This window comes from Chiloscyllium plagiosum, chromosome 25, assembly GCF_004010195.1.
Source record: "Chiloscyllium plagiosum isolate BGI_BamShark_2017 chromosome 25, ASM401019v2, whole genome shotgun sequence".
Taxonomy (NCBI): Eukaryota; Metazoa; Chordata; class Chondrichthyes; order Orectolobiformes; family Hemiscylliidae; genus Chiloscyllium; species Chiloscyllium plagiosum.
The window spans coordinates 34,608,214-34,623,672 of record NC_057734.1 but is presented as its reverse complement, the minus strand read 5'-3'; the positions used below and the strand labels follow the sequence as shown (position 1 = coordinate 34,623,672).

Genomic DNA, 15,459 nt, shown 5'->3' with positions numbered 1-15,459 from the left:
TCAGTTTCAGTTTCTTGATTTTATTTCTCCCATACTTTAAAAAGGAAGCTACTTCTGAGATGTATAATGTCAGAATGTTGTATATTGAATTAAATTGAAAAGTGTAGAATCTGGAGTAAATCATTGGCTCATCACTATATGTTTAGATCATTGTGAAAACAGACTAAAATTGCTGACTGTACAGATATGTAGCTTAAAATGTTGAGTAGAAATCCAGAAAGTGGTTTTCTGGTTTTATTGACACTAGTGAGCACATTTGGAGTGCTTTCAGTTCTGCTATAATGGTGTATAGCTTTGTAACGGTAATGAAACATGAAAATGCAGCTGAGGAAATGGGAAATACTGGATGTTCGAAGTTTGTAGGTTAAAGGGAAAGCCTGTAAAGCTACATGCGCTAATTAGTACACACAAAATCGGAAGGATGTTGCGAAGACCAAATTAAATCTGGTGAAAATGAATCTCGAACTAATGATACATGAAAAGTTAGTTTACTCAAATTTCTGGAATACCTACTAAATAGGATAATAGAAATGTACCTTTTTGGAGTTATTTAAAATAAGCTGAGGGATAAATAGCAAACTAAATTGACTATTAATGATCTTGTTAATGGTGGTTTGAATGCAGCAGGAGGACAATTGCCAGTAAATTCTAATTTGAAATAAGGTGAAATGAGAGATTAGTTATCAGAATTGAGATTTTGTCAGCTTAGTTCTACAGGAAAATAATTGTTTTCATCGACACCACAAACTGCCGGTCTCCACATTACGGGGAATAAATAACACAAAGAACTAAGTTAATATTATGCGGCAGTACGATTATTTGCCACAAGAGGGAACTATAGCATTATTGTAAATTGCAGTACTTTTGTGGATAATCTGATACAGGGACGTAATACCCGGGGGCAGATCTTCCGATTAAGTTTGAAAACTCTACTTCAAAAATACGATCTCCTGGAAGAGGAGTCCTGAGTCGGCAGTCTTCTCAGCTGAAGCTGTCAACGCAGTTCGTTCCAGCAACGAATTGAATCGGCATTTTAACTGGGACCTTTTTTTTTTCGTAACAATTCGAACTCTATTCCAGGACTTAATGGTCTAGAAACCACTTCGGTACCGAGGGAAGGTAAGTGAGACGGCATGGGTGCTAGGTGGTAGGAGGATATGCGTGCCAAAGTGGAAGAATCGGGTCTGGTAGTTAGGGGTGTGTATGTTGGGTTGACATATGGTGAATGCTGAGTCGCGCGGTTCCAGTTTTAACGGTTATCTCGGAGTTAAAGCAGGTGCTAATTCCTTTACCTTTTCCGAGTTAACTATTACGCTTAGTCTTTCCAAAGTCTCAGAATTGGGTTCGAGGGTACCCAGCACAAGATAATTTCCTGGCACAAGTTTCAACTTTGAGTTTTGCCTGGGGAGTTAGCTGCATGGTCCCGCCACTCAACTCCAGCCTACCCTGCTGCACCTTACATAATATAAACGATGAAAAGTAAAATAAACGATGAAAATCCAACAGTCACACTTTTGTAAGATGTATGAAATTTAGGAAGAACGATTATCTGCAAGTAAGTCTCTTTAGCAAATGTAATTTGTTCATGTAGGTAGAACTGAAGAAATCATTTCAAAACTGATATTTCACAGTCATCAAGCATTAATCAATATAAATTTTGTTTGATTGTAGTTATCTCCATGATGGTTTGTTTTAATTAATTAATTGGCATTTAACTGCAGGATGCACAAACTTGTGTTCCAATGGCAGCTTTTTTTGGGCAGCTCAAACTGTCTTTTCAAGTTAGTATAGGACTAGACCTAATAATTGTACAGTGCTATCAAGCTGCTCAGTTAGTTAAAATGTATGATCATGAAGTCCTTGTTCCATAGGACCAATTTAATTCCAGGATTATGAGAATTTTTAAGTGCAGCATTAGCTACAAGTTGGGCACAAAGCAAATTCTATACTTTCTAATGCTCACCTAACCTTAAACTACAACATAATTTTAATAGTTGAGAATGTACCGCTGGAAAAGCACAGCAGGTCAGGCAGTATCCAAGGAGCAGGAGAATTGACATTTCAGGTATTAGCCCTTCACTAGGAATTCCTGATGAAGGGCTTATGCCCGAAACATTGATTCTCCTGCACCTCGGATGCTGCCTGACCTTTTCCAGCACTACACTCCCGCCTCTGATCTCCAGCATCTGCAGTCCTCACTTTCTCATAATTCAAATAGTGCAAGTTCTACTTTTGAGGATTCAGTACAAAAATTGTTAATTTAAAATCACAAGCTTTTGGAGTTTCTTTGTCAGTCCACCCCAGTCCAACACTGACCCCTCTACATCAAAATTAGTGTTGTTGATCCACTTATGAATGTTGCAGTGTTTGAGGTACTGGAAAAGGTTTACAGCATAATTACAAATATTGCTAAGTGATTTCATTTTCCCAGACAGATCAAATATTGTGAAAGGAGCCATATCACAAACCAAATTTCCCCACAGAAACTAGAACACTGTCTTGAATAATTGGCAAGGAGCAGTTTAACTATGGAGCTTTGCAAAGTTCCATCAAGGTGCATTAGGTGGATGGCGCATTAAACCAATTCTGCTTCATAAACTGGATATAAAAGATCCTGTGGCGACATTTCAAAACTAAACAGGCCTGCTATCCCATTGTTGTTTTCTGGACAACATTTATCCCTTAATTAACATTATCTAATATAGATAATCTGTTCATTATCACTGTTGCTTTTAGTGGGGCCTTTATTTGCACAAAATTGGCTATTGTGCTTATCACATCATAACAGTGACTGCAGCCAAAATTACCTTATTGGTCGCAAAGTACATTGAAAGGTTCTATGGTTGTGTAAGATATAGTGTAAGTTTGAGACTTTTAAAATGTTAACAGCTGAGTATTTGAGACGTCCGTGCAATGAAGGGAAATAGAAAATTAAACCAAATTTGATTTTTTAAAAAAAGTTCAAATGTAACTTGTCATGCAGCCAGTAACTACTTCTACAGTCTAAAAATGTGTTGGAGCTGTAATTGATAGCTGCGTGGTTTTGAGCCAATTACGTTTACCAACTAAATTTGGATTTGAGCAGCCATTGTGGAAAGAAAGGGATGACAAGTGATAACTCGATTTCCCATTTTTGTATCATTGTTGATCACTTCTGTAAATGGACTACACCATATAAATCGAGTAGTATTTAAGATGTCTATCAGGTCTTTTGGCAGGAACTGCTCTACATTCATCAGGGAGTCTGAGTGTAACTGCTACAGCCTGATCCGTTTTTAATAGGGCTTTGACAGGCGCCTGTCACTTTATTTGATATGTTACTAGTGCTTTCTCTTCTCACCTCATTACATCTGAGTTGGGCACCTTGATGGAACTTTGCAAAGCTCCATAGTTAAACTGCTCCTTGCCAATTATTCAAGACAGTGTTCTAGTTTCTGTGGGGAAATTTGGTTTGTGATACGGCTCCTTTCACAATATTTGATCTGTCTGGGAAAATGAAATCACTTAGCAATATTTGTAATTATGCTGTAAACCTTTTCCAGACCGTTTTAGCTTCCAGGCCAAGCAAGTTCATGTTCTTTGCCAAGATTCTGTAGAATTTTTAATGAGTGAGTTTTGAAAAGATTTGTAGCTCAGGTTGAAATTCCGGATGCAAGTTTGCTTGCGGAGCTGGAAGGTTCGGTTTCAGATGTTTTGTTACCATGCTAGGTAATATCAGGGAGCCTCTGGTGAAGCACTGGTATTATGTCCTGCTTTCTATTTGTGTTTAGGTTTCTTTGGGTGTATGGTGATGTCGGTTCCTGTTCTTTTTCTTAGGGGGTGGGAAATGGGATCCAAGTCGGTGTGTTTGTTGATAGAGTTCTGGTTGGAATGCCATGCTTCTAGGAATTCTCGTGTGTGTCTCTTTGGCTTGTCCTCGAAAGTTGGATTTCTGTTCGGGATATAGGGACACTGCTGAATGTTGAATGAAACAACTTGTGCAAACAGTAATGGAGCTATTTAAAATAAAATCCCAAGCAACAACTTGAAAGGTAATTTGCAATATTCTTGTATCGCTGGTATTCAGTGGGACATGTAATTTGTCTCTTATCTTTACAAGTAAAGACTGCCAATAATGTTTACAGTTTTGCATTTCAGTGCACATTAAAAATAAATGTCTAGCATGTTCACTGTTGTCTCTATAATGATTGGAGCATTTATTCTCACTGTACTTTTTTTAAATATTTGGCAAATAAAAGCAGAATTTTCCAAAACCCTTGTGTATCTATCTTGGTGCACAAGTCCCTGTTTAGTTCCTATTACGATTTTAAAATTCAAATCTTCTGCCATTGCCCTGGGCACTTCTAAAACAAAGCAATGCAGTAAAATGATAACACACATTTGGATATGTCTTTTGTCATCCTGCTATAACTACCAATGCTTTTACAAGTTTGAGAGGAAGGAAGTTACACAACATTGCAAAAATATTCACTGTCTTCTTTCCTCCCCCTTGAATATCTGGTCACCATTGTTCACCTTGACCACTTTGATGTCAGCATGGTTTTCCCATTGTTTGCAGCTTGAAGGTGTTTGAGAAGCCCACATTGTCCACTTGTCAAAGATTAAATTCATGTAATCATCAGCTAAAGCCACCTAAAGTGGAGCCAGGTTATGCCATTTTATTATTTTTAAGTTAGACTGCATTTGTTTTTTTACTTTGCAGCAAGATGTTATATTATTATAATTGTTATGTCTTTCCAAAGTTTAAAGAATCGATGGAAAAACAAGTTTTCAAGCTGGCAGGAGCTCTAGAGGACATGAGAAGGTACGAGGATGGCAGAGGGGAAAGGATTTAATGACAGATTTGCATTTTAGCTGCCAGAATCCTGTTCATAATGGGGCAACTTTTGTCATGACCTGCTCTGGCTATGACATTACATTAATGTTATTTGCTGATCTAGTTGACTATCTGGCTAAGTGAAGGAAATGTGTTCGAATGGTATTCTTATACACTTCCAAAACCTTTTAATTCACAAATTTCCAAGGCCTTAAGTTTTTCAGCCACACTGAAAACTATTTCCGCAACTCTCTGCAATTTTTGTTTTGCTAATCACTGGATTTTGCTGTGCTCCTATTTTCAAATTTCCATTTCTTTTAATATTGCAATGATGTTTCAAAAGACTAACTGCTTTTAAAGTTATATTAAAATAGACAATCTCTTAAGAGGGCTGCAGGTTAATTGAAATTTGGATTACAATTATGCGCTTGGGTAGGCCCTTTCAAATCTAGCCATGTTATTATCTGGCAGATGTTGGTGTTCAGCGCAACTACAGCAAAATGCTTGATTTGGCTAAGAAGTAATTCAGCATGTAGCACTGTAGTACCTTGAAAGCAACAGAATTGATTTTTTTTTGTTTTGAATATTTTATAGTAGCAATATGTTGCTTGCAATTGGGCCTTTACCTCTCCAGGTTTGTGACTTGTGTATGTAATTGAGTTACCGTATCTGATTGCACTGGTTGCCAAGAAAGGATTAGAACTATTTGGAAGTTAAACATGATGTAGTAACATATGTCAGACCCCTTTTCAGTTCTGTTACAGAATGCGTTCTTGGCATTATTAGTCAAGTAAGGAGAGGAAACAGTTTCTTCCAGTGTTGTCATGTGGACAGTATACTGAAAGGTGCTTAAAAAGTTTGGATTAAGAAAAATGTCTTTTATGGCTGCTGTGTGGCACTTATTTCTTTTGTTGAAAATGATCTAACCTAGCCAAATATATCAAGACATTAATGTTCCTCTCTGCAATATGTATAAACCACAACATAAATAGTAAATGAAATAACTGGTACCATATTTCCCATCTCTTTTAAACTGGTGAAATGATGGATGTGATGGGGGAGATGTGTATGTCCATTTGCCTGGATGGCTAGTTTATAGTGCAGTTATGCCAGCAGCGTGGGTTCAATTCCTGCATCAACTGAGACTGTCATGAAGGACTTTCCTTCTCAATGTCTCCCCTTCTCTGAGGCATGATGATCCTCAGGTGAAACCATCATTAGCTTTCTCTGAGAGCGTAGCTCTATAGTTAAACGAGACTGTGGAGATTTTACCTCAACTGGTAGGCAAGCAGTTAAGTTCTCAGTTGTGATATAAAAATCTGATATTACTTTTGGACTTCAGTTGTCACTATTGTCTTTAATTTAATTAATTCTTGCATGAAAGGGACAAGTTTGTGTATACTTATGAATATAAGCTACTGGAATTTAAAACAGTGCTATTTCAAGGGCCAGTTTCTCTGGATTTTACATTCCAGCCATTTTTATATCTTTGGAAATGAATTTAATGGATATATTTTTGTCTAGTAATGATAGATAGGAGCAAGACTGGAATTGGAAGCCAGTGGTATCCAAATACAACTTTAATAATATAAAACCATTAACTTAAATGAACTGCAAGATTTTCCTGTACTGAGAATGGGGGGATTAAATAAAAGGCTATTGAATTTGTAGAAGCTTGCACTAAAATGAAACCCAAGGCATAATGATAGCTTGCTTAATTTGTCAGCTCTGAGAAGCAAGCAGGTTCTTGGATTTGAATACGCAGCTGGCATTTTGGTGTGAAGTTCTGAAGTTTTGGCTGCATTATATTCAGCATTAAACCAATAACTGCATGAATAGTTTCAAGAAAATATTTGAGAAAGAAAAGCGAATTTTGTAGTTCAGGTCAGAATTAGTCTGAACTATCATCTGTTATTCACTTTATCAGCTTCTGTGTTGTACATGAACCTGAACTTGTTTTTGAAATCATGATTAAATGCAAAATGTCTGTAGATGCAAGTATTTAAACTACTGCAGATGTTGAAAATTGGACATAAAAACAGAAATTAGTTGTGGAGATAGAAAGAGTTGATGGCCAAGGTTTACTGCTGGTGTGTTTATTTATGTATGCCTGTTTGAGGTGGGAAGATGTTAATCTGTTTATTGCTGTTTTGGAGCTGGCCATCCTACTTCCAGCATTTTCTTATTTTATTTCAAGTTCTTGCTTATCTTATCAAGATGTGCAGTAACTGAATATCATTGGTATTCTGTGTGACGGGTCAACAAATCTTACATTGTTGTGTGTACTCTAGCAAATAGCTTACCGGAATGTATTCTGTAAGCACACTTTAAATTATTACAACAGTAAAAACTTTGAAGTCTAAAAAGTTTTAATAAATACTAAATTCTCCTTTTTAATATCTTGTAACAAAAAATGTTTTATATATGCATTGCCTCATAAAATCCTGTTTTTATTAGATTCCCTACTGTTGTTTTATCATCAATAGGCAGGACTCAGCAAGTAAAAGCAGGGAGGCATTAAGAATAGATGCAGCAGCCTTGACGTTATTTGGAACCCATGCTATCTTTTCTTGGGATTCCTGATTGTCTCTCGCCCTCCCCTCCCCACCCCTCCCCTCCCCCCACCCCAAGATGCTGTGTGACCTGCGATGCTTTTTCCAACACCATACCTTTTTAGCTCTGACTCTCTAGCATCTGTAGTCCTCCCTTTTCTCCTTAGTAAAATCTTGTCACAATATTTCCAAGTAGGATTTAATTCTTTTCACAACCATGCATTGAAGTATAAAATAAATTTCAATTTTCAAATAACTACTTAATCACTGCTTCATTTTAGTGTCGGCCAGCGGTGAGCATGATTGAAGTCTGTTCCATTGCCAAGACAGAACCTGTCTGTTTGCTTGCTCATGATTGCAGTGCTGGGCCATGAAAAAGTTTTCTCACCTCTCCGGACAATTTTAATACTTTTGCTTCCATTCTTTCAAATCTGTAAGACTTCGTAATCTTCTCCAGCGGTAATCAATGTCCTACATGCATTGCTGAAATGGTGTGAAGCCAATCGTCTAAACACTATCTTTAAGTGAAATAATATGTACATATTTACTACCTGCTGGGAGAAGTAAGAGCATGGTACAAGATGTTCAATTTCTGCATGCTTTGGCTTTGTTGTTTTAGATCCAAAGCTGTATTTTAAAAGTAGTTTTGTCAAGCATTTCATACGAGTAGCCTTCAATTTTGTGTAAAGGTTGTCACTGTTCTATTCAGCTTAAACCATTTGTGCAAGGGCATAAGTATGTGTTTCAATTAATGTCAAGGCTGCTGAATCTACTCTGATGCCTCCCTGTTTTTACTTGCTGAGTCCTGCGTGGTAAAACAATCAACTTAATGCCTCAACCATGTCTTTGTTAATGATTGAGTGAGTACTGCAGAAAAGCCAATAATGAAAATTGGATTGAATATGAATGTGATTGGGGCAATTTATATAAGAATTCAAAAGAACAGGAATATATCCAATTTTGGGGGAAGTTGAAGAAGTAAAATGATGGAAAGATTTGCATGCTACCTATGTGCAGCCATGTATGCTTACCTCGGCTGAAGAAATTCAGGGTGATTTTGGAGAGAAAATTGGCATGGCTTGTCAACGTGTTGAAAATGAGGGCTCGATGAAAGGTTGGGTAAAGTTGGGTGGATGCTTAAAGGAGGAGCAAGTGCAAGAAGAATCTGGTGAGCATCAAGCTAGTAACTTTGGTGAGTCATGTTGGAAATATGCATGCAGGAGAAAGGTTTGGTGCTTGTATCCTAAGTTTGTCAGATGAATTTGACTTCAGTCCACTTAAACAACAGGATTAGTCTGGTGTTTAATCATTTAGTGCTACATTAACAATCCATTTGTAAATATTTTCCTGATGTGTTTTCACTTGAGTGAAGGGAATGAGACATTTTACTTTATTGGAGAGAATCATACCTATTCAAAGGCCTTTAACATTATGTTGTGGGTAAATGACTGCAAGCTACCTTTTAATTTGGCTAGTTATTAAGAATTGTCTCAAATATTGAAACAATGATTTAAACTTTATTGCATGAAGCAACCAAAATAAGATCCCTCAATTAAGCAAGTTTCGTCTCATAACCCAACTTGGCTATTACTTGATTAATGGTAGAATTTAGCTATGATTCTTACCATATCTAGATCTCTTGGGTTCGATCCATGTGTAGTGCTTTGAAGTTCTGCTGAATATTGCTGGTGTTGAATTCTTATACAGTTTTTCTCTTGTTCATGTTTGTAGTGTGGCATTGATCCTTTAGATTCTTTCATTTATAATATTGACTATCCCTTTGGAGCTATCAAGTCTGCAACTTGCCTCCTTATTAGAAGTAGCTTTCTTGTTTCTTATTACATTTGGCATTGACGGTCTGTTTGAAGACTCGTTGCTCCTACGATTAACTCCTTAAATTCTTTTCCAGGGCAATCACTTGCCCTAGTGGCATAAGACAGGCAGCTGTTAAAATTCCTTCACTTCCCTGCCTGGCATGGATTTCAATTCCGGCACAACAATTTATCCTTGTTCCATAACGGTTTATTCCTGACAGAGTTATTGCTGCTGCTTTCAATCCGTGAATAGTTACTAAATTTGTGAAGTTTACACTAGAAACAATTATGAGAAGTAACTATCAAGTCTGTATTCTACCCTTTCCCAAAAAAAAGTATGAATTATGAATCTTTGAATGTTACTTTTCACTTTGTAGTGTTGTTGGTAAGCCAGCATGTATTCTGAATCCCTAATTCCCTTGAGAAGTTGGTGAGCTGCTGTCTTGAACCAATCTAGTCTATATGATACAGATGCACCCAGTGCTGTTCAGCAGGCAGTTCCAGATTTTCTAGGTAGCGCTGGTAGAGGTCATGGATTTAGAAAGCGTTGTGCAAAGCATTACAACATGGAGACGAGCTCCTCAGTTAATTAATCCAAACACCCAGAAAAGCTCGCCTTTCCTTGTAATCTGTTAAAATATAAGTGACAGAACGGCTGTTTTCCCTGGAGCGTCGGAGGCTGAGGGGTGACCTTATAGAGGTTTATAAAATCATGGGAACATGGATAGGGTAAATAGACAAAGTCTTTTCCTGGGGTGGGGGAGTCCAGAACGAGAGGGCATAGGTTTAGGTTGAGAGGGGTAAGATGGAAAAGAGACTAAGGGGCAACCTTTTCATGCAGATGGTGGTGTGTGTATGGAATGAGCTGCCAGAGGAAGTGGTACAATTGCATCATTTAAAAGGCATCTGGATGGGTATATGAATAGGATGGGTTTGGAGGGATATTGGGCCAAGTGCTGGCAAATGGGACTAGATTAGGTTGGGATATCTGGTCAGCATGGATGTGTTGAACTGAAGGGTATGTTTCCATACTGTACATCTCTATGACTCTATAACTCCCAAATTTCATTATTTAAAGAAAATAACATCAGTTTATTTTCTAACTCTAAAAGTGAACATTAAACAAAATCTATCCTCAAATCTAAGCCCCCCCTTGCTCTTAACTGCTTACTGTCTGCTTCCAGCTCTATAACAGTATCCTGTTCCAGTAAGACACTTAATAAAATTACATCAACTTAATATCAAACCCACAAAGTTTCTGTCATCTTCTGTTATCACTCTTTTGGCTGTTGGTCTATCTGGGTCGTCATCTTTCTTTTTACTGCGAGTATGTTTCACGTGAAAAGCTATATTTGATAGAGAGTGTTTTCTAATTTCTTGGAGAGCAAGATGTTACATTGGCAGTTGCTCTCTGACCAATTTTCACAATGTCAGCATTCTTATAACCCTCAACATCAGATCGTCTCATTGGTTTCATGTAGGAAAAACAATAAGTTCAAACTCGATTTGGCTTTTAGTATCCTGGGGCGTAATTTAAAGTGACTAAATTTGAATTGCTGCCAAAACAGCAACCAAAATTCAGGTTTCCATTTCACAGCCAAATGTTACATATTTCTAACTTTCCAATACACTCTGGGGCTGCCATCTACTCATAAACTGGCTTGTAAGCTCTCCGTTCAGAACAGCATTCTCTTTCTCTTAAAACCTTCACCTTCATAACAAACGAGACTTGATGAGTTGCTGCAGTGTATCTCGTTCTACTATCTGCCTGTGTTAGAAGGTTAGAATTTTTAAAATAGTGGATAGTTTCCAATCCAGTGGCTACTTTTTCCTGTGTGAAGTTCTTGAGCATTGTTGGAACTGCACTTATTGAGGCACACTTTTTTTTAAGATTGTACTTCTGACTCCAGAATGATGAGGGATTCAGTAATGGTAATGCCATGGAACATCAAATATTACTCCCCACTTTATTAGCCTGTTCCTGAATGTTGGCTAATTTTTTTACATGCACACATTGACCTCATTCCGTGAACATTTGTACTAACACTGCAATCATTAGTGAGCCCTCCTGTTTTTGCTCTTAAAATGGACGGAAGATCACTGAAGAAAAAAAACTGAAGAGATTAGATCTAAGATATTGTGTTGGCAGAGATTGGACTGCCAACATCATTCACTATGTCCACGAGGTATGACTCCAACCGTACTGGAATGTGTCCCCTTGATTTTCGTTACCTTTGATTTTGCTCAGACCTCTTGACCAAGTGTGACATCAAGTACTGCCCTGATGCCAAAGGCAGGCAATCACTTCTCTTCTGGAATTCAGCTCCTCTTTATGTTGGACTAAGGCTATTCTGATGTCTGGAGGCAAGTGACCCTAATAGAGCCCAGTCTGAATGAACATCAGCGTGCCATGTTGCTTGAGAGCACAGTTGCAACATCTTCCGCAGTAGGTTACTAGGTGACGCAGCAAATTTTGTAGGTTACTAGGTGACGCAGCAAATTTTTTTCATATACTTGATGCTGTTTCTAAATATAAATATTGTACTCCTGTTCAGATCAGGAGGAAAGATCATGAAGAGTAGCAGGCTAAGGACTGATCTCTCAGACACTCCACTAGTAACGTGTGTCCTTTCGCGTATGGAATTGGGACTGCTTTATAAGCCAACGTTGTTACTCAAATGCTTTCTGAAAATCCAGATAGATGTCTAACAGATGTTCCTCACGTACTACTCAAGATTTCCAAAATAAAAAGTAAACTCAGTATTTGTTATACATGGCCTATCTTTTTCTAAATGATCTTTTCCATTTCCTGTTAATCATTAAATGCTTCTTGTCCATTCTAGAAATTTTCCATTAGTAGATTTTACTTTGTTAGGTCAATAGTTCCTTGTCTCTGATTTATCTATCTCTTCAGTAAGACAGTACACCACCATGAAATCCAGGACAATTGGGATGGACACTAAGTGCTGGTGTAATCAGCAATATTTGCATCCTGTGTATGAATTTTCAAAACACATAATTTGACTTGGAGGGAAAGTCCATGCAGTTCCTTAGTATGGCTCAAGTATTGAAGATGGGGTAAGTGACACTCAGAGCATCAGCCCATCTCTTATTACTTAGCCTGACCTAACAATTTAATTCCCCCGCCTGCATCTACCTGTTGGCTTGGTAGCTATTCTAGCCCCTGCGTGTGTGCATGCGGGTTCGCTTCCCCCCCTCACCCCACAGTCAAGGGCTTATGGCTAAAATGTCGACTCTCTTGCTCCTCGGATGTTGTCTGGCTTGCAGTGCCTTTCCAGCGCCACACATTTCAATGGCTAACAATTTAAATATCAACAAAATTATTCAAAACATTACCTAATAATGCTAGTAAAATCCTACCTTTAAACTGATTCTGGAATGATGAGAATAACAACCACCTGCGCAACATAACACCAAGAGATGTGATAGATTTACTAAGCAGTTTTTCAATAACCTTGAGAATATTTCAGATATGCCCTTAGTAGCCCTATATAGCAGTAAGAGACAACATACATTTTCTGTATGGCTATAAACTGAACTAAAAGTTGCACTGTTATATAGCTGAAATACGAGGAAGGTTTTGCAGCTTGGAAGATTCAAAGTGGTGCACATTTTTAACTTTGTAAGATGATACTGCTTTTAGAAGCAGTGAAGGGTATCATTTGAAACAGAGTGGTGCAAAGAATCTGAATTAAGAAAGGTCTGTCTGATAACAGTCCTTGGATTGGCAGAGCTGCTTTTTTTAAACAAAGATCTCAGTGCAGAGCAGGAATAGATGCAAACCTCTGAACGAGAACAGACCCCCTCCCCCTAATAATCCAGAAATCGACACTAATACTCTAAGTACATGAGCCGTGGGCAGCATTGTGGCTCAGTGGTTAGCACTGCTGCCTCACAGCGCCAGAGACCCAGGGGTTCAATTCCCACCTCAGGCGACTGACTGTGTGGAGTTTGCACATTCTCCCCGTGTCTGCGTGGGTTTTCTCCGGGTGCTCCGGTCTCCTCCCACAATCCAAAAATGTGTAGGTTAAGTGAATTGGCCATGCTAAATTGCCCGTAGTGTAAGGTGAAGGGGTAAATGTAGGGGAATGGGTCTGGGTGGGTTGCGCCTCGGTGGGTCAGTGTGGACTTGTTGGGCCGAAGGGCCTGTTTCCACACTAAGTAATCTAATCTAAATCCCTCCATGGAAGGTAGTAAAATTTGAATTTAATAAAAATCTGAACTGATTTTTTGGCTGAGTGTGTACAAGATTGGCATTTACTACAAATCCTTAGTTGTCCTCGACTTGCTATGTCACTTTAAGCATCAGTTCAGCATCAGCCGTATGGGAGTCACTTTAAGGCCAGCCAGAGTGATTGGTAGGTTTCCTTCTCCAAAAGGCATTCATGAGCTAATTGGGTTTTTACAACTGTTTGACAGTTCTAGGTTTTGTTTAAATTGAGAGCAAGTTGTTATTTCCAGTTTATTTTCAACAGATTGTATTCAAATTCTTAAAACACCCATGATGAAATTTGAATTGGTGCTCTTATGCTGTTACTGGACTAATAATCCAGTACATTATTGTACTCCCACACCACTTGAGAAATGCTAACAAACTTTTTCTGTTTAATCATTAAATAGTAGAAGCCAAATACTCAGCAAGTTTTGTTATCTCTGCAATGGTGCAGTGTAGGTTACTTTTTATGTTTATTTCAATTTATATAGGTATTCCAGTATTGTCGCTTTCACAAGTTGTGAATCAGATTTCAAAAGACAGCTGAATGGAGAGTTGCATTACTGTTGATTGAAGAAAAGCACAAAAGGACAACAGACTTCATTCTTAGTTGCACATTGAAGTTGATTTGTGTAATAGCTGCCAGACCAGCTAGAATGGGAGTATAGATTCATGTAATCTTTCAGGTTTCCATCATGTCACCTTTGGTTCCTCAATATATTTTAACTGTTTCCAGTTTGAAGTGAACATTGATTTTAATTTGTTTTTGTGCTGAATTTATTTTGGAAATTGTACTAAATTTGCAACCGTTGATGTGTTCATGTTTTGGAGTGTATAAAGAAGAATTTATAAGTTGCTTGTAAAATTTACACAAAATACCAGAGATCTTTGAAAAGTATGTGACCATGTGTTTTGTCTAATTGATTCTCAGATTTGATTTCATGAAACATTTGCCTGATCTGATGGGTGACAACAATGCAAAACACAATATTACTTTTCACTAGTGGTTGTTCTGCTGCCTCAAACAATCCATATTTAATTTAATACTGTTGGTCAAGATAAATGCTATTGAGCAGTGTTTTATTCTGCCATAAATCAATCTGTTTTAGTAATGGTTGACTTCTTAAAAACAACCAAGTAGTAAGTTAGGTGGTATTACAATCCAAGTCCAGACTGTTCAATTTATACCAAGCACACTGAGAGGTCAGAAGACTTATTAAAAGATTAAAGCCACAGATGCCACTGTTTTGAACAAGTACCAATGAAGTTTACAAATTAGAACAGAAATGTAACCTACGTGTGTGCAGCTGGCTTCCTAACACCTAAAACTAACTTAGTAAAAGTGGGTAGTAAGTTGTGGTTGAACACTACAAAGCGCACATCAAATAGCAGATATGATCAAGACAGTTCCCAAGATCTCTCAGCAATTCTTCCCTCACCCCAATTAATGACAGTAGATCATTAAATCTCATGATGCTTCAGGGCTTACAATTCTTCACTTTTGCAGAAATTCCCACTCAAATGGCTCAATCATGAAATGTCCTCAGAACTGATCTGTTCTAGACGGTTGTTCTCCTTTCCTCTAAGTATAATAATTTCTGAGCATAAATACGGATTTGATTGAAAAGCATATATAGTTAACTAGGTTGGATACACAAGCTTAAAAAGAAAGTTTCATACAGAAGTTGAGCATAAAAGTGTCATCACAGCTAGCAAAAAATGGAGATACTAAAAGGTATCTAACAGATACTAACAGGCATAATGCACGTGCTGTTTATTATATAATCACATCCAACAAACAGGCATAAACAATAGATTAATTTTTTTTCAAAAAGGCGTAGAAAGATGCATAGCAACATCAAACGTGGACATGAAGTTATTTACAGAAGAAGAAAATAAACCAGGATAATGCAATGCCCATAAAAACCAGGAAATGAAACCTCGTCATTGCTAAATCTCTAATGAGGGATCATTTTAAGATTAAAAGAATAAAGAAATGATGAAAGGAGTATAAATATCAAAGTTTGTGCGAAGATTTGTAAC

The 15,459-nt window shown here is 37.7% G+C and overlaps 1 protein-coding gene and 1 long non-coding RNA gene across 3 annotated transcripts in view; both read left to right on the top strand.

Annotated features, from left to right (window-relative positions):
• The window catches only part of LOC122562734 (mediator of RNA polymerase II transcription subunit 13-like), a 236,468-nt gene that overhangs the window by 71,138 nt on the left and 149,871 nt on the right, over positions 1–15,459 (top strand). The gene's annotated exons all lie outside the window — the stretch shown is intronic.
• On the top strand, positions 731–15,450 carry LOC122562735. The gene is made up of 3 exons (XR_006315404.1): positions 731–1,119; positions 4,743–4,804; positions 13,908–15,450. It is a non-coding gene; the product is annotated as an uncharacterized LOC122562735 (long non-coding RNA).